Here is a 21,957-nt window from a genome sequence, read left to right as displayed (position 1 = left end):
ATTCTTACCGTTACTACATTACGGAAGACACGTTTTAATAAACATACAGAAAAGTTAAATAAAATAAAAATAATAATTTGGGGGGAGGGGCAATAATCGCTTTATTTAGATACAATGTTGGTGGAGAAGTTTTTGTACACAGATATTTTTTTCTCATTTACTCATCGTGAAACAATCACAAAAATCGCAAAAACGAAAACCCGCAAAAATTCACGTCACAGGATAACTATTTGGAAAATGACAAATAAAGAGCTTAACGAAAACCCAATCAGATCCTATCAAAAATTAGTGGTAAACCAGGGAATCTAAAATTCTCTGAAATGCGACTTAAGCTAGATATGTATCCTGCGTAGTAAGCCGTGTGTTCCCGTACGAAAGAAGAGTTTTCCACGTTTTGGCCACGCCCAAAATGCGGGAAGGCTTTGCCACGCCGGCTACTGAGACATGTACATCCGAGGCAGCCGCTGATCTGAAAGCCTGACGGCTGTACGTATTAATTTCATCGTGAATTTCCAAAATATTTTAGAATTTACATAAAGTTCCATCCAGTTTAACGTTAACACTTGGTTTATTTAATCAGCTGATTTTTCAGAGACTGGGCAATGTTTTTACACCCGTTGCATACCAAAATAACACTGATTTTTCTGTTTTGTATCATCGTCTCAATTTTTCCGCCGACGAGAACAGCAAAACACACAATAAATTACGTGAAAGGATGATCGAGGCGTGATATTTCCCTTTATTTATCATGATTTTTAAATTTGCATTGATTCCAGTAACCCTGCACGTTGGACGCTGTAAAAGTGATGACCCTTATTTATAGGGGACAGATTTAAAAAAATTATTTGAAAAAATTAGATTCGAAAGGGGTTGCTTAGTAATATTGAAATAAGGGCACAAATAAAATTGTTACGGTTGTCCTTCAATCTGAAGACCAATACAAAGGCAGCGGGAAATGGTAGAATTGAGCCAGAGGCTCTCAGTTTTTCGCGTGTTTACCAAGCCTGGAAGCGGTCAGAGTATTTTTTATATCAAGCCACTCTTGTGGTTAACATAGATCCCCATGCGGTTCTTCTGTTATGTCTTCAGTAATTGCTAATAATTATGATAATCAGGCAACAGTTTCTTTCATTCAGGTATCTAGGTATCATACCGATAAGTCTACGGATGATTGTTTAGATAACCGTATTGTTCACACACAATTTTGTGTCACGAAGGCAACCAGTTCTGAAACCGAAAAATATACTTTCAGCTCCTCAACTGCATTGCTCTTAACATTTACGACCTCGTATTTGGTTTACAAAGTGCCAGAAACAGTATTTTAAAATGTAAAATGTTGTTTATATCCGCCTTTGAGGGACCCCCGCTCCCAAACTGTCCATCATTCCAAGAGTATTTTTGTACTCATTCCCCTGCCGTGACATTCATCACTTGAAGTTGCCGTCCCGTCTGGTCCGTGCAGCCGTGCGGAGTGTAAACAGCGAAAATTTTATCCTTCCTTCACAAAAAGAGGCGCTTTCTTTAAAAGGTATGTATGCCCTATAGTTAAATATTATCGCCAATGATGATAATTATAGCGTTACCCACGGTTTATAGTTTTGATTTTGGCGTGCTGGTTTTAATAAGCTCATCAAAAATATGGACGTCGCCTGTGAAATGCACATCACAACTCAAACACAATCTCGCGCTAGAGTCGTAAACAACGACCTTCATCCTGCTTACAATTCCGCATTTTATCGACCAGTGCATGATATATTTCATTATAGTTACACAATTAGTTTTCCTTTTATTATTTCCTTGTTTATATGCCAACAAACGTGAAAGCCGTGATAGAGGCGTTTGTCTCTTTAGGAATGTTTGCAATGTGAGCGGACATATTTCCGGGCATCATCGTTTCGATTATTGCCGCGGTAGATATTCATCAACGTATCTCTCGAATGTATAGCCATCGAATACATTTCATGAAGGCTCCATTAAAACTTAATTTTAATTTGTGGCGAACAAAATAAGTAATTTAAATCACGCTGTACATGTATATTGAATTTGCGTGTGCAGCGTAGCGTTTTCATTTCATTTCAACAACACCGCGTGGAATCTGTTTTGACTCTGCGATATTAAGAGTACCCCTTTGTTTTCTTGCTTGTAATTGTCTTCTTTGCAAGGTTTTTAATCAAAATACGCTGCTTAAGTTCTAACTGAGTGAATATTGATTTGTTTTGCTTGCGGCATGCGTAGTGTATTCGGTCAGAGGTCATTTAAATGGTTTGCTCGAGATAATATGCGCGCAAATCAAAACACAGTGAAGGTCATTCGCTAAGTCAAATCAATATGTACTGCTTTTCAATAGCCAATTCAAATAAAGCTAGCGTAATTTGAGATTTAAATTCGTGTACTTACTGGAATGCCAAATCTTCTTAACAGGGTATTTTGAATGACCACTTAAGCTTAAATGGGTTATTCCAGAAAAATCCACACCCCCCGACGGATGGCAACTTTTTTGACCCCCCTCCCCCGGATTCCCAGTCGCTGACCCCCCTCCCCCCAGACCAAGCTCGCCCCCCTCCCGCCCGGATTTCCATTTTTTTTAAAGGCCCTAACTGAACACAACAGGCAATACAAACGACGCAACCTTTCTTCCAAAAGATCCCTGTTTATTATAATTTTCTTTAAAACTGGGCTAATATTGCGAATTTTGCTGGTCAAATTTCAGCATTTAAAATCAGGTTATTTAAACGATCGCACGTGTCGGCACACTCTCCTCGAAAATGCCACTTGTTTTTTCCGTCAAACAAAAAATGTACAAGATAAGAAATATGTAGGTCTTAAAACTTATGTAAGTGTAAGGAAAAACACAGTGAAAACAGTCCCTAATGCGCTAATAAAGAAAAACTATAATTTCAGTTGTCGGTGAAAAGGCGGCCTAAATTGGCGCGTGTTTTAATACAAGATCGAATTCGTGTTTACAAGATCGAGTTTTCGCTAGTGTGACATTTACTTGAGCTTAGCAATAAAGCCTTTTGAACTACAACTAATTTTAAATTTTGTTACCTATATGGGTGTGTAGGTCAACTGGAGCTCTTGCCTTTCTTCCAATAATTTAAGTTTCCATGCGTGATGTCCACGGTTCTGGCTTTCATAAAGCTTGTCTAACATAGGTCGATCGTAAGACATGGATTAATTCAACTTCAACTTCAACTTAGAAGTAGCCAAGATAATACACAAATTGTGTATACACATGTTAGCTATAGCCAGCCAAAAGGAGTTGGCTAAAATAAACAGAATAATGTGCAGCCGAACTGATCGACCTTTCTTCGCATTTTTTGAGGATGTTGCAAAGCACGAGGCGCGGGTGGCCTGTGGTACCGTAAAAATGTTCCAGGCGTTGCATGCTCGGTCGAAAAGTGTTTTTTCCGATCGTAAAGCTTGTTGTTATCCATTTATCGCGCTGTTTCTTCATGAATAAAAGGACCTATGAGAAGGTAAACTTAAAGCATATGAGGTAAGAACACCATAAAGTGGAAGACTACAAGATTTTCCGGATGCAAACTTCCCTTCTATTTAAGTGGTTAAACATATCGATCGAGTTAAAGTTAAAAGTGGCCCCCGAGGAAGAACTTTTTACGGTACAGACCCCCCCTCCCGCCCGGATTTCCCAAGCCATTTACCCCCCTCCCGCGAGAATTTCCAGTTTGCCATCCGTCGGGGAGGTGTGTATTTTTTCTGGAATAACCCAATGTAAATGCACGCTAATTCACGCACGCTAGCTTTCATTGAGGATCGGTGTGCGTGCAAATTTTCTTTAAGATCGCGCTAAAGAGCACTTCATTCTAGAGAGCTGTCCAATTTGGCACTCGGTCTACGTGCCCGGGGCACCCATCCTCCAGGCCAGCTTTCTTTTTGCCATGTAAACGGCTTATGCCACGGCTATCCCGGCTTCCCGGGATAAGTCATCGCAATGTAGTTCATAAATTAAATTTAGTAGTTAAAGAGCTTGGATATTAAAATAAAATAGCTTTGAGGATGGCTAGCCTAGATTATTCCGTGAAAAGTAATATTTTTCTTCAATTAATTGAGCTGCCTGGTTTCCCCATGCTTTAGTAGGGAGGGAGGGTATGTCTCAACTCAGGTAGAAGGGCTGTGAATTCTGCATGGAAAGATGGGCTATCTTTCAGCCCTGCTTGCTGGCTGGGTAACCCGGTTAGCCGGGGCATCCTCTCTCCATGTAAACGGGCCCTTACACAGCCAACCAGTAGTTTAAAAATATATACTTTATTTCCGCGAATAAGTGCCCGCACTCTAATAAGTGCCCTCCCCCAAACCCCTTGAATATGTGCCATCTCCGGTCCCCTCCCTCTAGCCCCCCACGCAGTCGTTCTTAGGGGCGATTGTGTTTCACTCCTCCCCACGAATGCCTGCTTAACCGAGGCCAACATTCCTTTCGCCGCTAAGCCAATCAGATTTTACCTGCAAAATCTGGAAAGTCGACCTTGACCGCAAGACGCTCTTCGCAGAACGAGACCAAAACAATTGATCAGAGCTGTTAGCACCGTGTTCTCCAAGTTCAGGATGTTTTTCGCTTTTTGCAACCCTAAAATCAAAGGACCGTCAAACTATCGATGGGAATAATACAAAGTTAGCCATTTAGCAAAACATTCAACCTTGAGAATCGTCCAAGGGCAAGTATTACTGAATGGAAAAATAATTCAGGCCGCACGGTGTATTATTATTATTGCATGTGGTCACTATTTCTAATTAAGCTCTTAACGCATTCGTCAACTTGGTCGGTTCATTGTTGTTTTACACTTCGATTTTTTGACTCGGAAATACTATAGTTCTCTTCTTTGAAGCAATGCGAATCCACTGTTTTGATATTTTGTTGATGTTCTCGCAGTTTGTCGATTCGACCAGGCGAGGAAGATCAACTGCACTGCACTTTTCCCAAAACTTCTAACCCTTCCAGCAGAAGACTTAATCAAAGGGTCACACAAAAAGCACTTGAATTATTCCAATCGATGATTTTTTTTAGGTGTATTAGCCATCGTTACATGCATAACTAAAGTGAAATATTTAAGCCCGCATGCCGCATTGTTCGCATCTCAAAGACGAATTATGGATTCACTTTGAAAAATTTGTTGTTCTGCTATTAAAACCTACTGGGGACCAGTACCACAACATTTCCGGGTTTTGAATCTTTTTATTCTTTTTAGTCTCTTTCATTGAGTTTTTCTAGGAAAAAAAATTGCAGTAAAATTTTGGCTCATTCATGCTTTATGAAACAAATTAGATTTACAGATAATAATTTTTTGGTGACCAAAATTTTCTATTGGTAACTTCGTCTAAGGAAAAAAGTTAACTTGGAGGGTAGTTGTTGTTGTTGCTGCAGCAATTATTATGATTGATGGTGGCAAAAATTTAATTGCTGGTTATTGGAATTTACATATTAATGAAAAGTGCAATAATCAATGCTTATTATTTCCTTTTCATGTGCTAGAAGGTTTTTGCTAACATCCTATAAAGTGATGCGTTGGTAGGCTTGAGGAGTTGAGAAGCAAAATGTCTGGTGTTGACTCAGAACAGGACAAGCAGCCTATCAGCTCTGTTAATGGGCAAACAAGTGACAATGGCACAGTTTCACCTTTAAAAGATGGTGAAGAGGAGCATGCTACATCCACTGAAGGGTTAAAGGGAACTGCTGAAACAGAAACTACTGCAGCTGTGTCATGTCAGAGTGAAGCAACAGAGCCAGAAAAGGAAGGTGATAAAGATGAGACAAAGGACTCACAGAGCCCAGAAATTATAACTAATGGTGAACCTGTGAAAGGCCATGAAAATGGTGAAGTATCTCAGAAAGCAGAAGAAAGCTCTGTAGTAGAAAATAAACCTGATGAAACTGCTCAGGAAGTATTGGACAGCAAGCAAGTTAATGATGGAGTGGAAGTTGTAGGTGTTGAAAATGAAGTCACTGAAGCTGAAAAGGAAGTTGAAAAAGCTGCAGAGGAAAGCATACCAGAGAAGAGCAATGGCCCTGCTGCTACTGCAGCAGATGGAGAACAGAATGAAGTAGAAACAGCACTAGGGGATGTGGAGAAACCTGAAGAAGGAGTAAAAGAAGGAGTAAAAGTTGATGATAAGCAGACTGAGAAACAGAGTGAAAATCAGCCTTCTGAAGAAAGCAAAGTTTCTGTAACAGGTAAGGGCATACATGTGTCATGATTATAACATATAGAAGAAAACCTTGAATGTCATTTCTTTATAAATTTACTGGTAAAATACAGTGTACATATCATGTTTACATCACAGGTGACAACATAAGTTAATGTACATGTACAATCTGTCAATGAGTAAAATGTTTATAAAATTTATTTCAAAAAACCAGTGTGTAGTCGTGACCTTCGCAGCTGAGATTTGATGATCTAAAAAATGTGACAGCTGTGAAGGCAACTGTTTTTAAGTGACTTAAGTGTAGCCACAAAGTAATATAAAGAGGTTTAAAATCTATGGTAAACTTACAACTATCAGTCAGACATCACACATTCTAAGTGCTAATGATACATGTAAATGTAAGATGGAAACCAATTTAATTTTAAATTGCTTCTTTGAAGACCCCGAGGCTGTTGACAGGAAAAGAGCAGTAACCATTGACAACCCAGTGGATCTGAATGAACTGACGGCAAAAAGCGGAGAGTCACCTCAGAAAGCTGAAGATACTGTTCATGAGAGATCAAGAACTCTGGGGGATATTGAGGGAAGTTCTTCATCACCTTTGAAGGTACACTCTAACTCATTATTTACTATGTACATGTATTTTGTTTTAAGATAGTTTTATGATTTCAGTGTGAAGTTCACAATACATTTATCAGATTGTCACAAACTCCTTTTAATTTCCAGAATTACTATATATACTGAGGCTTGTTGCCATGAGAATATAGTTTGACATTCACTACAATTTATAATAAATATATACCTGCCAACTTTTTCTGGGTCAAAGGTGTAAGATTTTTATCCTGAGAGTGCCAGGATTTCCAAAAAAAAAAAAATGACAATGTCCAAAGCTTTCCGAAGTATTCCAAAGACATTCCAACCATATCCCGATCTCAGTGCATGAACGTGTTTTGCTAAACATGACCTTGTTCCCAATGCTTTTCTTGTCAAAACTCCGAGATTTTGGGGAAAGTATCATATTTTACTTATTTTACATTGGACTTTTCGTTTCTCACATTGGTTTGAGTTAAAAAAAATTTTGGAAAATGTGTTGGTGATGGTTGTAAGAACTCGCATTTTTAGACCAGGCATGAGAAATTGTTTCGTAAGCGTGAGTTGGCATGAGATCAAAGTTTACAACTGCTGAAACTCACACCCAATGCGTGAGAGTTGGCAGGTATATAAATAAATCTTATTAACCATGTGCGAGGGCCATACTGGGAGAATATTGGCCTAAGGTCTGTACAAAAAGACAGAGAGATGATATTCTCCCAGTGTGATTCCAAGCAAGCTTGGTTAATAAGAAACTTATTACACGACTGGAAAATATTTTTTATTGATATAAGCATTAAGTGGAAAAGATAAAAAGAAAGGGATTCTGACCAAGGACCATTTTTTCATTTTTTGTTACTTTTATAAGCAAAACAAACATTGCACAGGTCCACACAATACCCGATTTCACCCGTGATTTCATTTGGGACAATACTATGTCCAGTAAAGTTCATTTGGGTCTAATGCGTAGAAAATATGGCACCAGCAATGAAGCAATCTGATTGGTTGATTTTAATAGGGTAGTTATTGGCCCTCTGACTTCCTTAGTCATGCAGTAATGTGAATTATTGCCTGCTAAGACATAACAGTTGGGAGATGCAGTGACTGTGCTGGTCTCCGAATCGTGGGGTCTGGGCTCGAGCCTGGCCAGGGTAATTGTGTTGTGTTCTTGGGCAAGACACTTTATTCTCATAGTGCCTCTCGATCTCCACCCAGGTGTATAAATGGGTATACTGGCAAAATTATACTGGGGGTGTGATGGACTAGCATCCCATCCAAGGGGGAGTAGAAATACTTCTAGTCACTTCATGCTACGGAAACCGGGATAAGCTCCAGCCTGTATGGGCCACTGGGCTCGACGCAGACTTTAAGACATTACAAGCCAATTAAGATTAGTAATTACTGTTTTACCTGTTCTAATTTCAAAATTTTCAGCTGAACTTCATAAAAAATGATCAGCAGTGTTAGTTAATTACACAATGTAAGGCATTTAAGAAATGACTTTGTACTGCCAGTTTCAACAATAATTTCTGAGTTGCAAAAAGCAGTTGACAGTTATACCCCCTTGCCTTTTCAATTTCCTTCCTTTCATTAATATTTTTCTCTTGACCTACAGTGTATTACAAAGTTCCCATAAATTCGATAGATTACTAATAGCTGTAAGAATTAAAGGCTCTGCAGAAGATGGTTCTGGACTTGCTGCATGCTTTTAGTAGATTTTCACTCATCTGTTGCTTTCAACTTTGAAAAGGATGATGTTGCTGCTAGATCACGAACAATTTGGTACACTGATGAAGTGGAAGACACACCATCAAAACCTGACAGTGCAGCCACCGAAGAGACAACAGTCAGTTACTCCACCAGTATTGTAGGGGGTGTGGTTCATAGAGTGCCAATCTCATCGTAAGTGTAAATGTTATTAATATTACATCATGCATGTTTGACTCCTGGCCTCACATCTATACAAAACGGAGGTGAGGCATTGCAAGGCACGGTGGCTAATGGTACATTTTAAAATTCCAGATGGACTAGTCTGGGATCAAGGACTACACTATACCTGGGGTCCAAAGAAAATAATTGACAAAATGCTGCATTTGGTGGGTGTGGTGAGGGGGTAACCTGTCAGTATCCTAGCATCTCATGCAGGGGACTGGCAATACCAGTTGAGTTTCAATAATATGAGCTCAATAACTCAAAACCCCTGATAACTCGAACCTTTTTCAATTTCCCTTGAGGGTTCGAGTTATCAGGATTCAACTGTACTTTACATTGTATGTTTTCGAAACCAGGCAAGGAGAATACATTGTATTTTGCTCTGTCAGGGCGGACCAATTTGATCCAAATATAGACCTTGCCTTATAATTACCTTTACAGTCATCAACACATTGTCAGGAAGGTAACAAGATTTAAGAAATCATCATCATTCTTAAAGATATTGGACAATTTTGTAGTGTCCAGTCCTGTTGACATAAGGACATGCACACAATATATTTATTAGTAGGTAGCCAACTACCTTGCTTTAACGGATGTGGTGTACATCCAGGGGCTTCCTCTGTGGCCAGCAAAGCACTAAAATAAATAGTACTCCCATGGCAAACCCTGCAACTCGGTCCATGAGCCTTTACTCTAGGAACATATCCAGACTGACCAGGATACTGGATACGTGGAGGTGGTAGCAAGGTGGTTACCATGACCTGTATAGTTACAAGGGAAGGGCATTCTTTTAGTTTAACACGTCTGTACACACATCATATCTTCGAAAAACGTTTCATAGTGCCATCTTTAACTAATTTTTTGTTTCAATTTTAAGTTCACCAAAAACCCAGCACAAGCCCAAGGAGGGAAGCCCACAGACCTCCCCATCAAAGGCAAGAGCTGTCATAGACTCTTTGTTTGGACGACGTAAAAAGTCCAAAGGAGGCTCTGAAAGTCCCCCAGGGACCCCTAGTTCTAGTGTAAAAGATGCCGAAAAAGAAAGCCAACAAATCCAACCTGAATCCAGTCCTGTTGCCCCTAGTACTGATGCAGATGTTGCAAAGGGCGACACTGAGGGATTGGAGAGTGGGCCAGGTGCAGGGGTGGAAGACACCAAAGGCGCTGATGCTGAACAGGGAGCTGAGGTCACCGCTGCCCCGGAGAAAGAGGTTGAAGATGCCGAAATGAAACCAGAATCAGCCGTACAAAGTGAAGAAGGCATCAAGGAAGAAACAACTGAAGCAGCACAGGAGTCTGAAGTGAAAGAAGGTGAGGTTGAGTCCAAGGATGTCCAAGAGGTTCCAATGCAAGTGGAAGGTGCAGAGGAGAAAGGTGAAGCCGGCGCTGAGGGCCTCGAGGGTGACCAGACAGAAGAAACAAAGGATGCTGTTAAGCGAGCTCACTCTGATCTTCCAGGGGAAGAAGAGGCAAGTCCAGCAAAGAAGTCTAAGAAACCCATTTTTGGTGGTATCTTTACACGACGAAAGAGCAAGAAATCAAAAGGTGATGATGCAACCCCGGTCCTACTGAAACAACACAAGAAAAAGAAGGTGGTAAGGCAGATGAGGAGAAGCAAGGTGAAAGCACGTCAACAGAACCTGTAGACGATGCTAAACCACAGGCTGTGGAAGGCGAAGAGGCATTGAAGGGTGGAACAGATCAGGAGGTGTCACCTGATACAGGTGATACCACTGCTACTGCACAGCAGGAGGTGACAGAAGATGCAATAAGTCCAGCAGAAGGTCAAGCTGTAGAAAGTGCAAAGGAGGAAATGGCAGATAAGCAAGAGCAGGAAGTAGCTACAGCAGCAGAAGGGGAGCCAAGTGGCACCAAGGAAGAAACTGTTGTGCCTGAAGATGGCCAGAAATCTGTGGAAGAACCATTACAATCTGAAGATACTGCTGGTGCTGTTGAGAAGGAAGAAACTGAAGAGAAGCAAGGCCAACCTCAGGAAAGTCAACCAGAGAAGAAGCATTCCATTTTCAGTGGGTTTTTTGGACGACGCAAAAGCAAAAAATCAAAAGAAGATGTCGATGCAAGCCCTCCTGCTGAAACATCCCAAGAGAAAGGTGACAGAGCAGAAGAACAGCAAGGTGAAAGTATGGCAATGCCACCTGCAGTCGATGCAAAACCACAGGCTTCGGAAGGCGTTGAGACGTTAGTCAATGGGACAGACAAGAGTGCAGCACCTGAAGCAAGTGACGCCACATCTGCTGCACAGCAAGAGGTAACAGAAGATGCAATAAGTCCAGTGGTAGATCAAGCCGTAGAAAGTGCGAAGGAAGAAATAACAGATAAGGAAGAGCAGGAAGTAACGCCAGCAGCAGAAGGGGAGCCAAGTGGCAAAGAGGAAGAAACTGCAGCACCTGAAGATGGCCAGAAATCTCCAGAAGAACCAATACAATCTAACGATACTGATGGCACTCTCGAGAAAGAAGAAACTGAAGAGAAGCAAGACCAACCTCAAGAAAGTCAGCCAGAAAAGAAGCATTCTATTTTCAGTGGTTTTTTTGGACGGCACAAAAGCAAAAAATCTAAAGATGTCGATGCAAGCCCTCCTGTTGAAACATCACAAGAGAAAGGTGACAAAGTAGAAGAACAGCAAGGTGGAAGTGTGGCAACGCCACCTGCAGACGATGCAAAACCACAGGCTGCGGAAGGCGTTGAGACGTTAGAGAATGGGACAGACCAGAGTGCAGCACCTGAAGCAAGTGACACCACTGCTGCTGCACAGCAAGAGGTAACAGAAGATGCAATTAGTCCAGCGGTAGATCAAGCTGTAGAAAGTGCTGTGGAAGGAATAGAAGATAAAGAAACAGAAAAAGTCGATGGGAACATTGAAGAGCAGGAAGGGGAGGCAGCGGCAGCAGAGGAACCAAGTGAGAAAGAAGGAGAAACTTTAGTACCTGAAGGTGTTCAAACACCTGCAGAAGAAACGTCACAATCTAAAGATGCTGATGGCGCTGTCGAGAAAGGAGAGACGGAAGAAAAACCAGTCCAAAGCCAGGAGAGCCAGCCTGAGAAAAAGCATTCCATTTTCAGTGGACTTTTTGCACGGCGCAAGAGCAAGAAGTCAAAAGGTGATCTCGCCGCCCCTCCTGCTGAAACACCTCAAGAGAAAGAAGGTGTTAAGGCAGGCGAGGGGCAGCAAGGTGGAGGTATGTCAACACAGCCTGCAGATGATACCAAACCACAGCCTGTGGGAAGCGCTGAGACAGTAGAGAATGGAACAGAGCAGAGTGCAGCACCTGATACAAGTGAGATCACCACTGATGTACAGCAGGAGGTAAAAGAAGAGGCAATTAGTCCAGCTGTGGATCAAGCTGTGCAAAGTGCTAAGGAAGAAATGACAGATAAGGATAAAGTCGATGGGGACATTGAAGAGCAGGAGACGTTACCAACACAGGAGCCAAGTGGCAAAGAGGTAGAAACTGCAGTACCTGAAGATGTTAAGAAGTCTACAGAAGAGAAAAGTGAAATGGATGATAAACCTAGAATTGAGGAACCCAGCGAAGACACAAGCAAGGCAGCAAGTGGTATGTTACTAATAGTAGTACATGAGTGTCTTACATTACGTTGTATTTTGTTTCTGTCGTGTCATGTAATATGGTGTTGTGTGTTCTGCTCGTGTTGTGATACGTCGCTGCGCTGCATTATGGCCTACCATTCACTTAATGTGCACTGGCATATGATTCAATTTAACTGCAAGGAAAAATTCTTATTTATGTTGTCAATGAAGCATACAAGGAAACGTTTGAATGTTCCTTGTCCTTCTAGTTGCGTAGTATAAAGAAAGTAGTTCAGGTGGTATCAATGCTAAATCAACAATTTGCTGTAAGGTAGCTTCCCATCTACATGTGGGTGAATCAGGATGAAGGACACTTTTGTTGGTTTATTAAAAAAAAAAAAAAAAAAAAAAAAAAAAAAAAAAAAAAAAATACGACAAGGAAAACCCATATAAGGTGCCTTTCTTCTTTCCAGCTCCAAGCAGGCCTGCAGTGGAAAACGCTTCCTCGCCTGAATCAGAAGAGGCACAAGACGAAGATACAGCTTTAAGGGAGCGCATTGCACTCACTCAGCAAGCTTCACACAGTCCGAAAACACGCCGTATGCAAATGAGGATAAGCTACGCCGAGACGGATGGAGAAGGTAAGTCTGTCCTTAACTCCTTTAGTTGCAAGTTCAAAAAATTGACTCTTTTACTGTTGACAGTACATTTTGTTAAATGTAAGCTTTGAAATTTCGGTGGTGCATAAAGACAGCGACGCATTTTGCATTCTACTCTACTTTTGTATGCGTGGCGTGACGTTGATGGACGAGACACTGCCCCCTAGTTGATGATTTTCACTATTCTCATTACTTAACCATTTGAAAATGCCTTGTTATTGTAAGGGGAAGAAAGACATCGACCACTCTCAGAACACATGCACAGTCCGGACACAAAATAAAAAAAACGAACCGAGTTTACCGAGTTGGATTACCTTAAGAAAACCGTGAGCTTTTTTTTGCGAACATCATATCGTGCATAATTTTGAAGCCAAATTAAGGCTGTCGTGTTTATTATTCTTCAAATAATATTCTTACACAAGGCCGCTCTGTTTGGTTGAAGATCTTGCCCAAGCCGTGAAACGTCAAAGTGATTTCTTAGTATTTGACTGGAGAACGCTTCTTCATTTATTTCACTTTATCCAATACTTTCACTTGTCTAATATTCTTCACAGCATTCTCTTAAACATTCTTTCTTATTCCGTTTACTAATAAGTTGGACAATAACGTGCTAACGTAAACTCTGCTGCATACCACGTTAGACCAATCGCGCGCTAGAAAAAAACAAACAATTGATGGATTATAAGGGGCTACAACTCACTGCCTCTGAACATGTTGACAGGTGGTCGAGAGGTCGAGGTGATTGGTACACCAGAGCGAGGTCCTGAAACAACCAATCAGAAAGGAAAAACACCTCCTGATCACCGGGTGTCATGCAGGAGTCTGGGAGAAGCTGATCACGAGGGATGGCTTTCTAAGAAAGGTTGGTGCGCATTCGGTAGGGTTGGTAGATATTTTAAAACTACTTCTAAGGGTTGGTGGTTACTAAGTCATTTGACTCCTACGTTGCTTGTGACAAATCCTTGTTAAAGTTACACATACCCATTAAAAACTGCATTCATTTTCTTTCCGTAAGGTGTATTGTGTGATACTTATCTGCGAATTTGGGCTCATGATTTTGGTCCCACTTTTACGTACTTTAAAACTGCACCCCAACCGGGAAGAACACGAAATTGAAAGTTAACAAAAATAACAATAACTTTATTTATACACATGTAAACGGAACTATCCAAGACGGGTAGCTCCTGCAAAACTTGAAAAAGTTCATCATGCCAGTCAGGACTAGGTGTACAATAACAATCCCGATTCCCCCTGGCGCGCCCTGCGGGATCACGGTATGTATCATCAACTTCGGGACGCAACGATACAACTCCATGATTCCCTGGCCGCGGTCACGGTATGTTCCCTTGCGCGGACTTGCAACGATATCACTCTGCGCGCCTCGGGTCACGGTTTGTTTCATCAACTTCGCGAGACTAGCAACGATTCAACTACCATGATTCCCGCGGCGGGATCGGGATTTCTTCTAGTTTGGCTGTATTTCGGAAGAAAATATTGTTAATGTATTTTCCGCAAAAGTTATTTAACAGCTGTTATCGTTTATTTCAGGTGGCCCTCTGTTCTTCTCTAGCTGGAAGCGTAAGTGGGTAGTGTTGAAAGAAGGAAAACTGTATTACTTTAAAACTGCCTTTGACCCTGAAGCCAGTGGAGTTATTAACATGGAAGGAGTAACTGTAGCTCAAGCACCTGAAACAAAGAAGAACTTGTAAGTTTATACACTTCTGTTGAACAGTTGCTGTTTAAGACCCAAATAACTGCTGCAAAGGAAACTCAATGTTGTTTTCATTGGTTTAGCGAGCATGTTTTCTGTCTACTAGTCCGGCGGCTAAAGGCGTTCGCTTAAAAACAAACAAACAAACAAACAAACAAACACGAGAATAACTTTTCTTAACCCAGAATGGTTTCGAGTCTCTGTTTCAAATTTCGTAATTCAACTGAAAGCGGAATCATTCACTGAGTTGCTACGGAAGGCTTCTTCCCTCTGCAAATGGGGGAAGTGAAGTAAACCGCTCTGGATTGATGAGTATTGGAAATTCTAAATCGCTTTCTGACGTTATTACAGTCTTGATAGTCAATCTACTTTCTCAGCCCGTCTTCTCTTCGATACAGCTGCCTTTGTAATACTGCTCTTTTCTAGTTAACGCGTGCTGGCGTTTTGTTAGTTTGTAACGTTTTGCTTTTTCCTCATAGCTGTTTTAAATGCGAGCAGCCTGGTCCTAAACCTCAAGTGTCTGTGTTCATGTCAGACAGTAAAGAAGACATGGAAAAATGGCTGACAGTATTAGCGGCTGCTTCTAGAGGAGAAACCGTACAGAAAATCAAAACAGCACCTCCTGACACCCAGGGATGAAGTCGTCATGCGAAAGAAGTCAGGATCCACATCAGCTCAGCGAACAAGTTCTATTCTTGGTAAGTATGAAGAGCTTGAGGTTAATTTTGCTTTTTAATTAAATGTAAGGTATTTTTTTTACAGTCACTTTAGCTGTTCTTAAGGCCTGGCCAAACGGAAACGAAAGTGGACGCAAGTAGTCGCAAGGAACTTGCGTACAGACTGCGCTGGGGCCAACGGACACGCAAGTAGTCGCAAGTGCACGCAAGTTTGCAAAAGTCATTTTGCTACGAGGTGCAAATCAGTATTTCAAGTACTGCAGATTCGTTGACTTGCGATCTCGACCGAAGTGACGCAAGTCGCGCAGTGCCGCGTCCTGGCCAACGGAGCGCAAGTGGACGCAAGTTCTGTTCAACTTGCGTCTACTTGCGTTGCCTTGGTCAGGCTTTAGAGTCGTCACGTAGTGTTTCAACCATTGTGGGGAGAACCGTGGCGTGACGAACTAAACAACGGCTGCAAACCGAGAGTGGGAATTGAAAATCCATCATGCTCGAGCTCCAAGATGCTGTAAAATATGAGTTACACTCAATCTAGGAATCTTCATAGGCATATTTATCAAGCCAAATGGAGGCTATTGTGTTTGTTATGTTTCAAATACTTTTACACAAGCCTGCTAATTCTGGGAGACCTTTTTGTACCCTGATGTGTTTTGTCCTAAGACAGCGCGCGGAAATTAATCGCTGGGTTATAAACATTTATACCTTTCTTTACTTGACTGCCATTCTGGAAATTTAAAAACTCTAGTTACTGCCTTAACACCATCATTCAGCTTGCAACACAATAACGCGTTTGTTTCATTGTAGCTGTTGGAGGGCGTCATGACTTTTTAGAAGACGAGGAAGACCTGAAGGCCACACGAAGGAGATCTACTCCGGGCTCTCTGTCAAGACCACCTAAAGAAACCGAGGAAAAAGATCAACAAACGCCTGTAATTAGTGAGACATCCCCAGTTTCAAGCGAAACTCAGCAAGTGTCTGAACCAGCTCAAGACAAACAAGAGGAAACGAACAAAAGTGGAGAAAGCGCAACCATTACTGAAAAACCCGTTCTCGTGGTGGATGAGGTTCTAGAGAGCAGTGAACAGATGGTGGTAGAGTCTGTGTCTCCTGTTGAAATGTCTCCTGAACAAGAAATGCCAGCTGTAGAAAGCTCTGACGACGCAGCCGCAGTTGTTGTTTCACACGAGGAGGAAAAGGGACGTGAAGAACGACGCTATCGTTTCCGTGGAAGTGACGGCTGACGCTGAAAGCAGGTCAGCCCGAGCAGGAATCAGCTCCAGATGCTACAGTTAATAAAACGGACGGAGCTGTAAGCGTTGTGACGACCGAGAGCTCTGTTACCGTTGTAGAGACAGTGAAAACCACTTCAGTAACCTCGGAAAAAGTCGAGACAGTCGTATCAGTGGTCAAAACAGAAGTAACAGAAGTTAGCTCTGCTCACCAGCCACCAGAAACAGACGAGTTAAAACAGGACGTCAAAGAAGATGTCAAGGAAACGAGTCCAACACCACCTGACGCCAGCGAGCCATTGCCCAGCGAACCAGCGTCCCCGTCGAAAACCAAATGGTACTTCACGTTAGACCAGAAAGAAACGTGGTCTGTGCCACCCGAGGTTAAAGCAGATAAATCTTCGTCGCCTCCGAAGTCGCCCGGCTCGAGCAGCGACAAAGGATCGATTAAAAGCGACGGAGGATCGATTAAGAGAGACAAAGGATCGGTAAAGTCGACATCGGACGATGATCTGTTGATCATGTGTCGGAATATAAGAGAAGCACGCCTGTCAATAGTGGGTGATCACATGTGGGAGGGTGCAGAGAGATTGCGGGCGCTGTCTTCTGTTCAGGGCGATAATGAAGAGGCTGTTGTCAAGCTTAAATCACTGGAGAGAACACTAAAGGTAGGCTTAATCTGTAGTAGTTTCCTTACAGTGAAGTACTTTATGTATCTCAAAGGACGAGAATAAAAGGAATCGCAATTAAGGGATATTTTCCACATGTTCTATCGAATTCTCAGAACTAATATCATTAAAATAAATGAAGGGCATTTGGGTAAGAAGAATTAATGTTTTGAGCATGAAAACGAAAAATAGTGATAACAAATTGAAATAATACGTTAGCCTCACATAATTGTGTTTTTCCATGTAAGAAGAGACGTGACAAGGGTACAAGCTAGTTCACACCATTCAAAGACAGTTTGAATTGGTAATAAATGCCCTAGGGATGATTTAATGAATGCAGGTTGCTGTATTAAAAAGCAACTACCGTCTATTCTAGTCGCAGCATCGAGCAGATGGCCGCATACTGCTCACCCTCCTTGCGAGGGAGCCGGGTTTAAAGTCTCGGCAATTTATCGGCCAGCCTCGGGCGGACAAAACACAGAGCTAGTTATCAACTTAAAATTTGCCGCCAAAGCTACAAGTTTGACAAAAGTAGTTGACATATTGACTTTGCATTGAAGTAGTCTTAAAGTTTCGATTCACTCTCACAAAGTATCCCACTCTCCTCATCCGATGTTGTGCGATTGAAGGGAAGGACTCCTAGAAACAAACTACAACATTGATGTGGGGGCAGGGTAGGGGGTTGGGAATAGGGGGCAAGGGGCCAAAAAATACTGTATTGGAATAAAATGAGGCTTAAAATGACAATGTGTCAACACTTTAGTCACTTACTGTAGTTTGGAAAGCCGACGTTTCGAGCGTCAATCCTTCATGCTCGAAAGCTTTCCGCTTTCCGAATTCGCTACGGTGGTTTATCAACTTAGCCGCTATAAAGTCGCTATTTTAATTACCGTTCAGTTTGTAATTTGGAAGAAAGGGTTTTTTTTAGTAAGGGTAAGACTAGCTTAGAAGATTTACATTCATTTCATTCACAGGATAAGGAGAAGCACCTTTCAGAGCTAGAAGAACTGCTGACTCAACCAGAAATAAATCGAGACTCAATCTACGCGTGGAAATTACGCTACTCTGATCTGGTGGAAGAATTATTTCCCCAGGAGGATGGGGACGCGCAGGAAAAGAGCGAAAGTGCTGCAGAGGGAGGGGAGGGTGAAACGCAAGACCAAGAGCACTCGGAGACAGGAAAAGAGGATGAGAAACTAGAATCCTCAGAAGCGGAACGATCTGAGAAGGAAGTTAAAGAAGAAACCCCTGAGGAAGTGGAGAAGAAATCAGACGAAGAGCTGGTGACTTCTTCCAAGGAGAAGGACGAGGAAAACGTGGTTGACAAACAAGCAGTGGATAAGGGAAAAGAAAAAACTGAAGATGACCAGGAAATAGTCAAGGAGGAAGAACCATCAAGCGAAAAACAGGAGGAGACAGAGGAAATAGAAACTGACGATTTAACAGTTATTGTACAGATCGAACAAAGCCCAGCCGAGAGTGTTCCGGTTGCAGACTCAGAGCAAAACGTGCAAGAAACAGGAACAGAAAAAAAAGGCGAGATTTCTGCAGAGCCAAGCGGTAAACAGAAACCCTCTGACAGTCAAGAAGGAAGCGGAGAACAGAAAGACAGCGAAGAAACGTTGGATACACATCTATGATTGTATACAGAACAAGATATAATATCGCCAGTCACTCTCGTCATGAGATTGAACTCAGAGGTAAAGGGATCACTTGCTAATGAAGAATTAAAGAACGTATCGTATTTTCGAAAGTAACAAACTCTATATTCCGATTAGCTGGAAAAAATCGAAACAATAAGGGTCGGTTAATATTTAAATGAAGTTTAGGTAGCGTTTTGTAAAGTCGTGGCCTAAACTGCGTTTAAACTTATAGCTCCAGCGGTTACAAACAAGATCTACGTGATTTGTGGTGCATCCTTCGCAGCGGTCAAACGGAAAAAATCTAACGCCACTATATACCGGTCTTCGCGGCCTCGAACCTTGTAGGAGTTTGAAGCGAAAATGCGTAAGACTCCTGTATGAAAACGTTGTAAAGGTAGCATTGGTAAACCAAAATACGAGCCGGTAAACTAGGAGGATAATTATTATATTATCTGCGACGTACAAAGCTTAACTTTCAGTGACTGTCTTTTACTTTTTACTTGTAAGTGGAGAATTTCGCAAGTTGAAAAAGGTTTGTAAGCGGCAGTTTTGGCGGGAAATGCGTGCGCTCTATGCGTTTGACCGCTGTGTTGGTGCATCCATGTTGTAAGAATACCACTGGCTCTCGCCTTATGATGCTTTACATAGAGTTCCGTGTAGACATCAATTTAGCCACAAACAGGGTGTGGCTGTAGACTTCGTTTAAGTAATCGACCCTTATTTTTTTCACTAAGGAACATAAATCCAATCCTCTCCTAGTATTGGAGACCTGTCTTTTTATGATAATAAGTTCAGAACAGAACTGAACATCATCCGATAAAATATATGTACTGCATTTAATTTGATACAATGATGAGAATCTCGCAGCTGATGCTTCAGCATTAATCTCCATTTAACCCAAACAAGCAAATCATAACAGACCACCACGCGCTAAATTGAAATCACGGGTATTCAGGACATGGCCTGGAATACTGCGTTTGTATGGGAATTAGATTTCAAATCATTGCTGCAGAAGTGTAGCAGCCCTCGTAAGCTTGTACTGGTCCTCTGGTGTAGCAGTTGCTATTGATTTAGAGGCTAGGGGCAATGTTCCTGTTATTTGTTCTATTGTTCCCTCGAAGGGTAACGAACCATTCCCGTGAGACTTTGCGAGAGCTGCTGCCCAACCCAATCATGATGTACTCTTGAAAGAAAAAAGGGAAGAAAAAAATTTTGTTTGAAGATATAAAAAAACGTGTGGGGAATTATAAAAAATGCGATTATAGATAATTAAAACTGGTTTCCGCTCGAACATTCGAGCACAACAGACAAAAATAAAGTTATTTGCCACAGAGATCTCATGGCATGGTAACAGTTTGAGTACAGCTTACAAAAGCCTACCAAAACGTTTTTAAAAACATAACCAAAAAAGCTCTCAAGCTGACCCCGCCAGAGAAAACTGGATTTGAAATTATCTACATTTCAGTTCAAGAAAAGCGGATGTTTCACGCCAGTTTAAAGACAAATATGGCGCGAGATTTAAACATTATGAGGTTTGACTTTAAATATTCTCGAGAAATGCTTTAGAGATTATTTCTCACGGGGTTAAGGCTAATTCGACAAATAAATTTCTGTGAAAGCGTGTTTCAATCTATTCTCATAGTATATAAAAATTATTATCTCCGTACTTTGCCCAGGAGGTTTTTGGTACTTAATTTTTGCACTCATCTGCTCGAACATTCAGCGGAATCTGTCCTGCACAATAGTGTGATAATGAATTTGTCTGGGTTTAAGCAAAATGAATTTTGTTTGCAAGTTATAACAAAATCCGTTTGCTTGCGTGGAACTTCAGATAAAAAATGCGATTAAACTCATAGATAGAGCTTAAAAACCTCGGTTAAGGTTCCGCACTAGCGACGCAAGTGCAAAAGCACAACCCAAAAATTAAAAAAAAAAAAATCTTTTTTTTCCTTTAAATAAAAATGAGAAATATTCTTCGTCTCGCAAAATCCTGATTCCCTGCGGCCCGCGTACCGTGACCGCGGTAAGATCGGAAAATTCCGCCCGCTCCCGGAACAATAGATTGCAGGATTTGGTTCATCTTGCCCGCTCACGCGCAGAAAACAATAACACCTCTTATTTCACCATGAAAACGGCTTCGACTCAAGCAAAAGCACAAGCGCATTGCAGTTTTATGCTTGTGCTTGTGCTTGCGGCAAGCACAAGAACAAGGATCAAAACTTGTCCTTTTTGCGTGATTGCGCTTGTGCTTGCGTCGCTAGTGAAAACCAGGCTTTAGAAGGGAAAAATTTGCTTAGCGTTTAGATTTAGAGTATATTCTATAACAAATTTATTTGGAAAAGATTATTTTGAAATTTACAATAATTAGTGTATGTAAGCCATGTTGAAGTATAGCTCTTGTACACCAACATGTAAAGCATAAACAACAACATCACAGATTACCTCCAAGAGCACCCAGAATCAAAATTAAAAAGAAAAAAAAATACACAATTTACCGAAGAACAAACTGCGCCTTATTAAGGTGTTCAGTAGTTTCTGTTTTAATGGTCATACACAAGGGTTTCATTCAGTGTGAAAAGTTAGAACCACCTTGTACAGCGTAACAAACAGATCACGCGAAAGTAATGCTCGTTTTTTTTTATTTGAATGGTGTTACGCAACGGTTTCATCCAGACATTAAAAAGATGGAACCATATTTTAAAGCATAATAAACAATACCCCAGGAAAGTATAGGCTCGATTTCCAGCCGTTCTAGGAGTCCGGTGCGTCATCCTCCTCCCAACGATGGTGTGGGGCAAGGAACGCGGGCTCACAAAACGGCTGGAAATCGAGCCTAAGGAAAGTACTGCTCAATAGCTTTCATTTGAATGGTCACACACTAGGATTTCATCCAAACACTTAAAGTTAGAACCACCTTGCACAGCATAGTAAACAGTACCACATGAAAGTACTGCTCAATAGCTTTCTAAGTTCACTCAATGTTTCTATTAAAGCAATACGCTGAGCCGTCTCCATGGCATTGATAATAACTACTTACTAAATCCTTTTCGTGCTAAGTCGCACAATGCCCTAGGCATGAATATTTGTTAGAACTATGATTACACCAGTTGTAAAGGACGTTCATAATCACTTCAA

At 41.4% G+C, this 21,957-nt stretch overlaps 1 pseudogene across 1 annotated transcript; it reads left to right on the top strand.

Moving 5' to 3' along the window:
* The first annotated feature begins 1,436 nt into the window (after positions 1–1,436).
* On the top strand, positions 1,437–20,010 carry LOC144658772 (uncharacterized; annotated as a pseudogene). Its single transcript, XR_013571786.1, has 11 exons — positions 1,437–1,528; positions 5,492–6,190; positions 6,603–6,769; positions 8,504–8,655; positions 9,563–12,263; positions 12,709–12,876; positions 13,616–13,756; positions 14,443–14,599; positions 15,085–15,303; positions 16,087–17,179; positions 18,154–20,010. The product of XR_013571786.1 is annotated as an uncharacterized LOC144658772 (transcript).
* Positions 20,011–21,957: the final 1,947 nt, after the last annotated feature.

The sequence above is a fragment of the Oculina patagonica genome, chromosome 6 (assembly GCF_052425735.1).
Source record: "Oculina patagonica isolate OP01 chromosome 6, crgOcupat, whole genome shotgun sequence".
NCBI classification, from domain to species: Eukaryota; Metazoa; Cnidaria; class Anthozoa; order Scleractinia; family Oculinidae; genus Oculina; species Oculina patagonica.
The sequence above is the reverse complement of the archived record's forward strand: the minus strand, read 5'-3'. Positions and strand labels throughout refer to the sequence as shown.